Here is a 14,152-nt window from a genome sequence, read left to right as displayed (position 1 = left end):
TTTAAGATGATATCTCTTTGTGGTTTTGATTTGCGTTCCCCACTGGATGGTTAGTACTATTGAGTATCTCTGCATGTGCCTGTTGGCCATCTCTGTGTTGTCTTCAGAAAAATGTCTGTTTGGGTCCTTGACCCACTTTTTAATCAAATTGTATTTTTTAGTATAGAGTTGTAAGTTTTTGTATGCATTTTGGATATTAACCCCTATCAGATATGTCATTTTGCAAATATCTGCTTCCATTCAGTAGGTTGTCCATTTGTTGTGCTGGTTTCCTTCTCTATGCAAAATCTTTTCATTTTGATGTAGTCCCTATTGTGATTTTTTGCTTTAGTTTCCCTTGTCTAAGGAGACAAATCCATAAATATGTTGCTAAGGCTGAGGTCTAAGGGATAACTGCCTCTGTTTTCTTTTAGAAGTTTTATGGTTTTAGGTGTCACATTTAGGTCTTTAATCCATTTTGAGTTTATTTTTATGTTTGGTATAAGAGCAAGGTCCAGTTTCATTCTTTTGCACGTAGCTGTCTAGGTTTCCCAACACCATTTTTTCAAGAGCCTGTCTTTACTCCCATTGCATGTTACTTCCCTTTATTGTATATTGACTACCTAGGTGTGGGTTGATTTCTGGGCTCTCTATCCTATCCATTGATCTATGTATGTATTTTTGGGACAGCACCAAATTCTTTTGGTTACTATACATTTGTAATATATCTTGAAATCTGGGATCATGATACCTCTAGCTTCGTTTTTCTTTGTCTTCGGCTATCGGAGGTCTTCTCTGGTTCCATAGAATTGTATATTCTAGCTTTGTAAAAAAAAATGCTTTTGGTATTTTGATAGGGATTTCATTGAATTTGTAGAATTCTTTGAGTAGCATAGGTGTTTTAACAATATTAATTCTTCCAGTAGCGAGTATGTTTTATTTTTCCATGTGTTTATGTCATTTTCATTTCTTTCATTAATATCTTATAGTTTTCAAAGCACAGGTCATTTTTTTTTTCATTTTGGCATGATTATAAATGGGATAGTTAATTTCTCTTTCTCATACTTTGTTATTAGTGTGTAGAAACATAGCAGACTCCATTATATTAAGACTTTTATATCATTCAACTTCACTGAATTCACTTATGAATTACAGTGCCTTTGTTGGAAGCTTGATGGTTCTTTTTTTTTTTTTTTTTTTAATTTGTGATAGTCACAGAGAGAGAGAGAGAGAATGAGGCAGAGACACAGGCAGAGGGAGAAGCAGGCTCCATGCACCGGGAGCCTGACGTGGGATTCGATCCCGGGTCTCCAGGATCGCGCCCTGGGCCAAAGGCAGGCGCCAAACCGCTGCGCCACCCAGGGATCCCTGATGGTTCTTTTTATATGGTATCATATCATCTGCAAATAATGACAGTTTTTCTTCTTCCTTATCAGGTTAGAAGCCATTTATTTATTTATTTATTTATTTATTTATTTATTTATTTATTTATTTATTTATTTATTTTTTGTCTGATTCTTGCAGCTAGGACTTCCAGGAATGTGCTGAATTAATTTCAGAGTGAGCATCCTTGTCTTGTGTCTGTTCTTAGAGGAAAAGCTTTCAGTTTTTCATCATTATGTTGTTCGCTATGGATTTTTCTTATATGGCCTAAATTACATTGAGATTTATTCACTCTAAACCCAGTTTGTTGATACATTTTGTCATAAACAAATGTATTTTGTCAAATGTTACTTCTGTATTTGTTGAGATGATCACATGTGTTTTATCCTTTTTCTTGTTAATGTAACATCACATTGATTGATTTTTGAATATCAAACCCCGCTTGCCCCATGGAATAAATTCCACTTGATTGTAGTGAATTTTTTCAGTGTATTGTTAAATTTGCTTTGCTACTATTTTATTGATGATTTTTGTGTCTATGTTCATCAAAGATAATGGTTATAGTTTCTGGTTTTGATTTTTTTGTTTTTTTTTTTGTATTTGGTTTTGATATCAGAGTGGCCTCATAAAATGAATTTGGAAGTTGCCCCTCCTCTTTTATTTTTTGCAATAGTGTGAAAAGAATAGGTATTAATTCCTCATTACATATTTGGTAGAATTCACCTGTGAAGCCTTCTGGTTCTAGATTTTTATTGTTGGTGGTTTTTTTATTACTACATCACTTTTGTTACTGATAATTGGTCTGCTCAAATTTCCATTTCTTTCTGATTGAGTTTTGGAAGACTGTATGTTGCTAGGAAATTATTTGTTTCTTCTGGGTTGTCCAATTTGTGGGCATGTAATTTTTTATAATATTCTCATAAATATTGGCATTTCTTTGTATTTCTCCTTTATTTCTGATTTTATTTCTTTGCATACACTATTTTTCTTGATAAGTCTGGCTAAAGGCTTAACAGTTTTGTTTATCTTTTGAAAAGATCAGTTTCATTGACTTTTTTCTGTTGCTTTGTCATATCTTTATTTCCACTCTAAACTTTATTTCCTTCTTCTACTAGCTTTAGGCTTTGTTCTCTTTTTCTAGTTTCTTTAGGTATAAGTTAAGTTGCTTATTTGAAATTTCTCTTGTTTCTTGAGATAGGCCTGTGGTGCTATAAACTTCCCTCTTAGAACTGCTTTTTCTGTGTCTCAAAGATTTTGGAATGTGGCATTTTCATTTGTCTTTATGTATATTTTTATTTCTACTTTGATGTCTTCATTGACCTATTGGTTCTTTAGTAGCATGTTGTCTCACTTCATGTGTTAATATTTTATTCCAGGTTTTTTCTTATAATTCACTTCTAGTTTTGTATTATTGGTGTTGGAAAAGATGCTTGATACAATTTCAATCTTCTTTAGTTTACTGAGTCTTATTTCATCCTAACATGAACTATGCTAGAGAATGTTGCAAGTATACTTGAAAAAGAATGTATATCCTGGTTTGGGATGGAATATTCTGTATATTATCTGTTAGGTCCATTGAGTCTAATGTGCCCTATATAGTCACTGTTTATTTGTTGATTTTCCATCCAGATGATCTATTTGCTGATGTAACTGGGATGTTAAAATGCCCTCCTATTATTGTATTACTGTAAATTTCTCTCTTTCTGTCTGTTACTATTTGCTTTATGTATTTTAGTTACTCTTATGTTGTGTGCACAGAGATTTACAATTGTATGTCCTCTTATTGGATTGTTCCCTTTATCATTATGTAGTACCCTTCTTTGTCTCTTGCTATAGTTGTTGTTTTAAACTCTCTTGTGTAAGTATTGCTACTTTTGCTTTAAGTAATTTATTTTTACTTCCATTTGTATGATGTGTGTTTTTTTGCATCTCTTCACCTACGATCTATGTATATCTTTAGGTCTGAAGTGAGTTTCTTGTTAGTATAGATGGGTCCTGTTTTTTGTTTTGTTTTTAAATCCATTCAGTCACCCTGTGCCTTTTAGTAGGAACATTTATTCTATTTATATTTAAATTAACTATTAGTAGATATGTACTTATTGCCATTTTATGAACTGTTTTCTAGTTGTTTTTATAGTTCCTCTGTTATTTTCTTGCTCTCTTCTACAGTGGTTTGATGACTTTATTTAGTATTAGGCTTAAATTATTCTATTTTTATTTTTTGTGTATCAATTTCAGAGTTTTGATTTGTGGTTATCATTGGGTTCATATATAATATCTTCTACGTATAAAGTCTCCATTGAGTTGATGGTTGCTTAAGTCTGAACACATTCTAAAAGCATGTTTTTATACCTCCCTCCATGTTTTATGTACCTCTTATTTTACATCTTTTTACCTGGTGTACCCCTTCACTAATTTTTGTTAGATATAATTGATTTTAGTATTTGTTTTTTAACTTCCATACTGGCTTGATAAGTGATTAATCCACTGTCTTTGCTATATGTTTTCTTTTACCTCTAAATTTTTTTTCCTGTCAGAAATGTCTTGCTTCTAGTTATGGCCTTTTCTTTCCATTTAGAGAAATCCCTTGAACGATTTAATGGCTTCTTTAGTGGTGAGGAATCTCTTTAACTCTTGTTTCTCTGGGAAGCTATCTCTCCTATTACTCTGAATGATAGTCTTGCTTGGTAGAGTATTTTTGCTTGTAGGTTTTTTTCCTTTTGGCACTTTGAATATCTCATGCCACTCCTTCTGACCTACAGAGTTGCTACTGAAAAGCCATCTGATAGCCTTATGGGATTTTCCTTATATGTGTTTGTTTTATCTTGCTTTTACAATTCCCTTTACCATTCCTTGCTTACTTAGTTATTTGATGTCTTAGTGTGGACCTCCTTGAGTTCCCCTTTTAAGGATTTGGAGTCCCTAGAGCCTGAGAGTCTAGAAGTAATAGAAAATAACTTTCAGAAATCTAGAATGATCTTTTTATATGTCCATGAAGGAATCAGGGCCTAGAGAGGTCAACTGACTTTAACAAATGTAAAAGTTTCCAGAAGGTATCGACAGCTTTTGAATATTCCTGTAATATATCCCAATAAAAAATGAGCTAGAAAAAAATGTCTATTTCATCTGCATGAGGGAAAATAAGAGGTGTTAATGTCTTTGTTAAAGTACATCATATTTGACAGTTTTACAACTTCAGTGTTGGCACAAATGTGAGTGGGGAAACCTTGGTTTTCTATCATGACACTATCAACCTTTTCTTTTCTTTTCTTTTCTTTTCTTTTCTTTTCTTTTCTTTTCTTTTCTTTTCTTTCTTTTCTTTTCTTTTCTTTTTTTTACTATCAACCTTTTCTGACATTGATACTGATATTAGTAGTTGAGGGGAAAATTGAGGGGAAAATTTTTTTCCTCCTTTTACCTTTTTTATCTTCTTAAAAGCAGAAGTAAACAATATTGAATTTTTGGTCACAAATTTGGGGATCCCTGGGTGGCTCAGCGGTTTAGCGCCTGCCCTTGGCCCAGGGTGCGATCCTGGAGTCCCGGGATCGAGTCCCACATCAGGCTCCCGGCATGGAGCCTGCTTCTCCCTGTGCTCCTGTTCTCTGCCAATCTCTCTCCCTCTCTCTCTCTCTCTCTCTCTGTGTCTATCATAAATAAGTAAATAAATCTTAAAATAAAAAAATCTTAAAAAAAACACAAATTTTCTATCTCTGTGAAAAGAATTGGACTTTGATTAAGTATACTATACTATTGAAAAAGTTTATGTGTTTGTGCATATGTGCAAATGCACACAGGTTTGTATTTTCATGTTCACTAAAAATAATTTTGGTGACATCAAAATTTCTCTGTTCTTATTTATTATATATGTAGACAGTCCACAAATAGTATCTTAGGGTTATAATGTCTATCACATTAGTAAATATGCAATTTAACAATTTTATTTGTTAAAATTGTACTGTGGTTATGTATGGTACTTCTCTAAGATTTGGCTGACAAGATAATTTTACTGAAAGGAATATATCAGATATTGACCATTTGGATTCACAAAACTGAGACATCTAAAATAAAAGCACTTTATAACTTTATTTTTGGAGAGCAAATAGAAATCTTTCCAATGACTTGACTTTAGGCAGAAGTAGTGCTTTCTAATATCTTCTCTTCTTTGGAAAAATAAAATGTAGAAATAAAACTCACGACATTAAATGGCCACCATATGTAAAGGGAGACATAAATATGTCTGACTTTAATTTTTTTTTTATTTATTTATTTATGATAGTCACAGAGAGAGAGAGAGAGGCAGAGACATAGGCAGAGGGAGAAGCAGGCTCCATGCACCGGAAGCCCGACGTGGGATTCGTTCCCGGGTCTCCAGGATCGCGCCCTGGGCCAAAGGCAGGCGCTAAACCGCTGCGCCACCCAGGGATCCCGTCTGACTTTAGATAAAGCAAAGTTTCTATCTTGCAAGCTCTGGTTTTATTATGTTTCTTTTAAGTATTCCACAAGGGAAGTTGTTTATATACAGTATGCCTAAAATAAATATTTACTCTTCATGAAATGCACCTCTCATGGAAGCACAAACAAGCACTATATCACTGTATCATCCCTCTTGCCCAATTTACAAAATTAAGGACTCCTAAGGGTGTGTAATTATTTTCAGTACAATGTGATGTAACTGTGCCACCTTCATTAGCATTAATGAGCGCAACACAGCTTATTCTTCACTTAGAGCACTGACTTGTGCTTCTGTTATGGGAAATGGCTCTGAAGCTAGTAAATTAGACTTTCTGAAAGTTATACAGCAGCTGAGAGTGGGTAGCCCCTTCAGATATCCTCAGGCCCAAATGGTTTCTCTGACCTAAACATTTAAAGAATTGCTCTGAATAGAGTTTTCCTTTACCTTTAAAACTGCTTGGTAAGGGACAGAAAACAATCTCTATTGCTTAATATAAATCACGTAGTCAGAGTATTGGAAAGTACGTAGACTGAAATCAGAAATCATGTAGTAGAGTAAGAGATGTTTTAGTTTGCTAAGATGGCAGAGAGGAGTGTCTAAAGGTTGGAGTTCAGAGAATTTCTGTCTCTTCTTTGACAAGTGTATGGAAGTCCTTATCCTATAGGAAAAAACTTCTAATGAACTTGTTTTACTTTCAATGGAAAAGACAAAGCTTACTGGCATGACAAAAGAAAAGGAAACTTAAATATAATATCTTTAGTCTTTACAGATTATTTTCAGGCACCTGTTGAGTTTGTGAGTTTTTTTTTCTTGACATCTGATATATTACATTATTTAAAATGATTATTATATTAGACTCTCACCCTGGAAACAGATGAAAATAAAGAGGTCTGAATCCCTAAGCTCATCATCTATTACACAGTATAACAAAGGATTTCCATTTGTAGGAAAATGGAGCAGCATTTCCTGGATCAACATCTGAGTGGCCATAGAAGGATTTTCCTCAGGGAGAAAGTGTTTTTCTGTGGATGGGCAGTATTATGAATGATTTCAGATGAAATGGAGCTAGATTTTGTTGTTGTTGTTGTTACAAGAATTAACTAGGTTTCTGTTATTACCCACTCATAGCAATTAGTGAAAATTTGATTCCTCTTTCTGAGCAGCCTCTCTTGTTTGATGGTGATGGTGATTTTAATTTCCCAGTTTATTCTGGGTTTCCATTAAAGTTTGATTATTGTAAGGCTATCATCAAGTCAAATTTCTTCCTGTTGGTAAGAAAGCTCTTTCTTCATCCCACATCTCTTATTTTTTCCTCACTTGTGTTTCTTCTCAAGACACTTCCTCAGGAACACTAAGTGAGAAAGAAACTTTCTGAGTCCTTTCATGTCTGAAATATATTTTGTCTTCACATTTGAATAGTAATTTTGCTTGGAAAAAAATCCAGATTGAAAATAATTTTCTGTGAGTAACTTGAAGATGTTTTCAGTTGTTTCCTAACATTCAGTTTTATTGATGATAAATATGATGTTTGTCTGATTCTTATTCTTTTTGGTTGTATTATTTTTGTTTCTTGGAAGTCACTGGATTATTTTAATCTATGGGATAATAAAATATTAGGTAAGTATGCTTAGGATTGGTCTTTTTTCAGTCATACTATTTGTAATTTTGTAGGGCATTTCAGTAGAAAGGCTCATGTTTTTAACAGCTATAAAAAATCATCAAACTATTTCTTTGAAACACTTTTCCCTTGAACTTCTAGTCACACAATGCTGATTTCTTAGTCCATGTCCATTACCTACTTTACCTACAGATACCAATATTGATAGGTAACATATGTTTATGGCTTAAAATATGTGACAAATAATAAAATGTCAGGTTTAAGTGTAACATATCAATAATTACCTTAAAGGTAAAACAATTAAATATACTAACTTAAAAAAAAGTTTTCCAGTCAGTTTAAAAAAATGTTTCAAATACATGCTACTTAAACTAACTTTGAAATCAAATATATATATAAAAAGTAGATATACCATGCAACCATGCAATAAACAGCAGAAGTGGCTATATTAATATCCAATAATGTAGACTTAACAGTAAGTAAAATCACCAGAGACAAAGAAAAACATTACATAAAGATAAAAAGATCATATTATCAAGAATGCATAATGATCATAAATAGAATTCCCATCAAACAACAAAGATTTAAAGTATGTGAAACAATAGATAGAGCTAAAAGGAAAAATAGACAATTTACAATCCTATAGCTGAAGACTTTCCATCAGCAGCTGATTGAACAGTCAGAAAATTAGTAAGTACAGAGATCTGAACAATATAATCAACAAACAGTATCCAATTGAAATATTTAGAATATTCCAGCCAATAACAGCAAGATATTTACCAAGGTGAATCATATTCTGGGCCATAAAACACATCTCAATAAGTTTAAAAGAACTGAAATCATACAGGGTCTGTTCTCAGCTAGTTACAGAATTAAAGTAGAAATCTATGACAGATGGCTGTCAAACTTATAATTATGCAGAAATTAAATGCAACCTCTAAATAGCCCATGGATCAGAGAGGATGATTGGAATTAAATATAAAATAGAACTAAATGAAATTAAAAAGTTAGTATATCAAAATCTGCAGGGTAAATCTAAAGCAGTGTGAAGAGGCAAAATAGCATTAAATTCTTACATTAGAAATGAAAAAAGGACTCAAATCAGTAATCCAAGTTTCTATTTTAAGACACTAGAAAAAGAACAGCAAAAACAAACAAAAGACTTCAAAGCAAGCAGGAGGAAAGAAATATCAAATATAATAACAGAATTCTATGAAATTGAAAATAAGAATATAATGAAGGCAGTGAAACGAAAAGTTGATTCTTCAAAAATAATAAAGTTGATAAAATCATAGCAAGATTGTCGACGATAAAAAGAACACAAATGGCCAGTATTAGGAATAAAATAGGAAATAGCAGCATAGATCCTAGAGCCATTAAAAAGAAATGAGTCACTTTGTACAACTTAATATTTATAAATTTGATAAACCAGGTACTTAAAAATCTGAACTAATAAAACTCAACCAAGCTTAAACAGAGAAATTGAATATGTCTATTACCAGTAAAAAAGTTGAAATTAGGCTCGTCCTGAAATAAACTTCCAAGACCAAATTGTTTCTCTGGGGAGTTTGTTAAATACGTAAAGAAAAATAGTACCAACTTTATATAATAACTTCCAAAAAATAGGAGAGGAAAAATCACTCTCCAACTCATTTCATGAAGGCCAGTGTAACCTTGGTAATATCACCAGATTATAGTCCAAAAAAAGAGAAGAAACTAGAGCACAGTATCTCTTATTAACATAGATACAAAAACTCTTAGGAAAATATTGACAAAGAAAAATCCGATGATGTGCAAAAATAATTATTGTATTATCACCAAGTGGGATTTATGCCAAGTTTGCAAAGCTGATACAACACTTGAAAATCAATGTGATTCACTGTATCAATAATTAAAAGAAGGCAAAAATCATATGATTGTATAATTGACACCCAAAAAGCACCTGAGAAAAATCCAACATCCGTTCATGACAAAACTCTAAGCACGTTAGGACTAGAAGGAAGCTAACTTGATGAAGAGTGTCCACAAAAATACTACAGTTGCCTCTCTCTCTCTCTCTTTCTCTCTCTCGAATGAATAAATAAAATCTTGAAAAATACTACAGTTAACATCACAGTTATTTCTGAAAAATGAAATTGGAAGGGGTAAAAATGAAATGGGCTGTGAGAATTTCATGTGATTTGTTGATTCAGAGGCAATTATGTAAGGCAATAAAATATATAATAAGGAGTTCTAAAGAAACCTGCTTTATTAAAACCCAATGATAGGAGCAATTGACAGCTCTGAATTATTTAGTAGTAAGAAATGAGGTGTCAGTGTGATAACCTTCCCCAGCCAGAGAGTGGTGTGGTTGGAACTGATAAGTATGATGTGACTCAAAAACAAATAGAAATTGATAAAAATCAGCAATATCTACAAAGTGGCTGCATTAACTAAGGTTTTTCCAGATTTTTAAAAAACTAATTAATATATCGACATAATAATATCCACTAGTACCTTTTGACCACCTGGCCATCATCCCATTCCTCTGTTCAGGCATAATCATTTTTTTGTGATTTCTTTCCCACATATTATAAACCTATAAAAGTATATATGCAGAAGGATATGCATTTCCTTACACAAAAGGAGTCATACTAGATAACATTGTTTTTAACACACTTACTGACTGTCATATCTCATTTATCCCCCAATTCCTGCTGATGGATCATATTTTTCTTTTTACTGCATGCTGAGTATTCCAGTGAATTTATTCAAACTGGTAACTCTGTTGAATGTTTTCCCCAACTTTATTGATATATAATTGACATATAATATTGTATAAGTTTAAGGTATGCATGTGATGTTTTTGAGATATACATACATTGGGAAACTATATGATAACTATAGTAAAGTTAGTTATTACCTCGGTAGCCTTAAATAATTGCCCTGTGTGTGTATGGTGAGAACATTTGCAGTCTACTCTCTAGCAACTTTCAAGTATACCACACAATGTTAGCTACGGTCACCATCAGAACATGAGCAACACCTAATTCTGGGAAATGAACAAGGGGTAGTGGAAAGGGAGGTGGGCGGGAAGTTGGGGTGACTGGGTGACAGACACCGAGGGGGGCACTTGACGAGATGAGCACTGGGTGATATGCTATATGTTGGCAAATTGAACTCCAATAAAAAAATAATTAAAAAAAAAAACTACAGTCACCATGATGCACATTCATACTCAAAAACATTTATGTTGCTCTCAGATTTTTGTTATTTTGGGACTATTGCTGCAATACATATCCTTGTATATATGTGTCTTTATATTTGAGCACGTCTTTGGAGGTGAAATCTCTCTAGGTGGTAAGAAAGTTGATTAATACTGACTGTCAAAGGAGTTGTAAAAATTTGCTGGCCCCACAAACATTTCCTGAGAAACATTCCTGTTTCTCTACATCTTTACTAGTGCTAGATGTTATCAAGTCTTTTTAAATGTTTTTTATCTATAGATGAGAATAATATACTCTTGCTTATTTAATTCATATTTCTTAATCATGAGTGATAGTAGGCAATTTTTTACATGTTAATCACTTGGTTGTTGGTGAAACATCTTCTTATACTTTGCCCATTTTCCTGTTGTGAGAATTTCTCTAATTATAGGTTGATTAAATATTAAAGAAAAAGTCTTTTGTTTGACATAAGTAATGAAATGTCTTTCTTTTCAATCCATGGGCTACTTTGAATTTTGTAGTAGTTTTTCCTGGGGAAACATAAAAGTTAAAAAAACAGAGGGGGGGGGGGTTAGTTACTCTTTGTTCCTAGGATTCTATGGCTTTGTATTAGCTTTAGAAAATTTTATCCCTGCAAAATTGTTTTTTAAAATTAACCTGAACATTCTTCTAGCATTTAGTTGTTTTTTTTTTTTTTTTCTGTGTTTCAATTTTGGTATATCAGGAATTTATTCTGTATGAAGAATGAAGTAGAGCCTAGTCTGACTCTTATGTAATATTGTTTGCCAGTCCTACAACATATATGACAACTCACATTGTTTCCTAATTTAAAATTGTATCTTTATCATATCCATTTTCATATGTATTTCTGGACACACTGTTTCATTCCAGTGATCTGCTTTATTGATTTCTACATTATACAAATGTGGGAGGCTTATATAATGCCTGACATATTGTAGAAATAATCTCTTCATTAATTTCCTCTTTTCAGATATTTTTCTTGATTATTCCCACAGTTACTCTTTGGGATAATTATGATAATTTTAACAGATTATACAAATTAGCCTATTTTTAATTTTATTGAAAGTAAATTAATGTAAGATCAATTTAGAAAAAAGCTAACATCTATACATTAATACATTTATTCCTAAAGTTTTAAAAACTTTTCTGTTGATATTAAAATGAAAAGTATTTCATCATATTTTCTATAAATTTATGGATTGTATTTAGGAAATCTGAATATACTATGCATATCACTACTATATCATCGAAAAATATTAGGAACACAACATAAAATTACTTCAAATTTATTGTTTCTAGAAATGTATTCATTAAACAAAATACCATCAGATGTACAAATGTTTTGGGAACCAAAATAAATGTTTTATGAAAGTCACTCAAAAATTCTGGGATTCTCTGATTAGTAGTTTTTCCAATGAAGTGCTTCACTATACTTGATTTTTGTTTATTTATTTTTCATACTGAAAAGTGTACTCCTTAATCCCCATCACCTGTTTCACCCATCCACCCACCCAGCTCCCCTTTTGATCATCAGTTTGCTCTGTGTAGTTAAGATTCTGTTTCTTGGTTTGTCTCTCTCTTTTTTTCTCCTTTGCTCATTTGTTTTGTTGCTTAAATTCCACACATGAGTGAATTCATATGATATTTGTCTTTCTCTGACTTATTTTGTTTAGCACTGTACTCTAGCTCTTTCCATGTTGTTGCAAATGGCAAGATTTCTTTTTTATGGCTGAATAATATTCCATTGAGTATGTGTCTCTGTGTGTGGGTGTGTGTACCACATAATTATCCATTCATCTGTCAATCTGCCAATGGACACTTGGGCTGTATCCATAATTTGGTTATTATAAGTAATGCTGCAGTAAACACAGGGATACATATATATGTTTTCAAGTTAGTGTTTTTTTGTTCTTTGGGTAAATAACTGATAGTGGAATTACTGGTTAATAGGGTAACTCTATTTTTAATTTTTCAAGGAAGCTCTGTACTGTTTTCCACAGAGGCTGCACCAGTTTGGATTCCCATGAGCAGAGTAAGAGGGTTCCTTTTTCTCCACATCCTCACCAACACTTGTTTTTCTCTTGTGTTTCTGATTTTTGCCATTGTGACAGGTGTGAGGTGATACCTCTCTATATTTTGATTTGCATTTCCCTGATGGTGAATGATGTTAAACGTCTTCTTATGTTTGTCCATCTGTATGTCTTCTTTGGAGAAGTGTCTGTTCATGTCCTCTGTCCATCTTTTAATTAGATCATTTCTGGGGTTTTTTTGGTGTTAACTCGTATCAATTCTTTTTATACTTTATATACTAACCCTTTACAAGGTATATCATTTGCAAATATCTTTTCCCATTCCGTAGGTTGCCTTTAGTTTTGTTGATTATTTCCTTCACTATGAAGTTTCCAATTTTGATGACGTCCCAATAGTCTGTTTTTGCTTTTATTTCCCCTGCTTGAGGATACCTATCTAGAAAAGTGTTGCCATGGTCAATATCAGAAATTACATTGCCTGTGCACTCTACTAAGATTTTTATGGTTTTGGGTGTCACAGACACGTCTTGAAACCATTTTGAGTTTTCTTTTGTAGGTGGTTCAAGAAAATGGTCAACTTTTATTCTCTTACATAGCTGTCCAGTTTTCCCAACACCATTTGATGAAGAGATGTCTTTTTATCATTGAATATTCTTTCTTCCTTAGTCAAAGATTAATTGACCATATAACTGTGGGTTTTTTTTTAACTGTGGTTTTATTTCTGGGTTTTCTATTCTGTTTTATTGATCTATGTATCTGTTTTTTTATAGTACCATAGTGTTTTAATTACTACCACTTTGTAATATAACTTGAAATCTGGAATCATGATACCTCCAGTTTTGTTTTTCAAGATTGCTTTGGCTATTCAAGGTCTTTTGTGGTTCCATAGAAATTTTAGGATTGTTTGATCTCGTTCTATGAAAAAAAGCTGTTGATATTTTAATGGGGATTGCAATAAATCTGTAGATTGCTTTGGGTATAGACATTACAATGATATTTGTTCTTCTAAATCATGAGCATGGCATGTCTTTCCATTTCTTCATGTTATCTTGAATTTCTTTCTTTAGTATTTCACATATATATAAAGATTTTATTTATTTATTCATGAGAGATACAGAGAGCGAGAGAAGTAGAGACACAGGCAGAGGGAGAAGCAGGCTCCATGCAGGGAGCCCAATGTGGGACTTGATCCTGGGACTCCAGGATCATGCCCTGGGCTAAACCACTGAGCCACCCAGGGATCCCCTAGTATTTCATATATTTTAAAGTATAGGTCTTTGACCTCTTTGGTTAAGTTTATATAATTCATTTTATCTTCCAAAATTATAATTTTTGGTTGAATAATATACAACTCTTTACTTAATTGATACAGAAATGGCCTAAATTGTTATAATGCTTCTCAAAGTAATAGTTTTTCTGTATTTTGAAAATATTTCATTCTGTTTTTTAAAATATTTTACTT

The sequence above is a fragment of the Canis lupus genome, chromosome 2 (assembly GCF_011100685.1).
Source record: "Canis lupus familiaris isolate Mischka breed German Shepherd chromosome 2, alternate assembly UU_Cfam_GSD_1.0, whole genome shotgun sequence".
Taxonomy (NCBI): domain Eukaryota; kingdom Metazoa; phylum Chordata; class Mammalia; order Carnivora; family Canidae; genus Canis; species Canis lupus.
Note: the sequence above shows the minus strand (reverse complement) of the source record.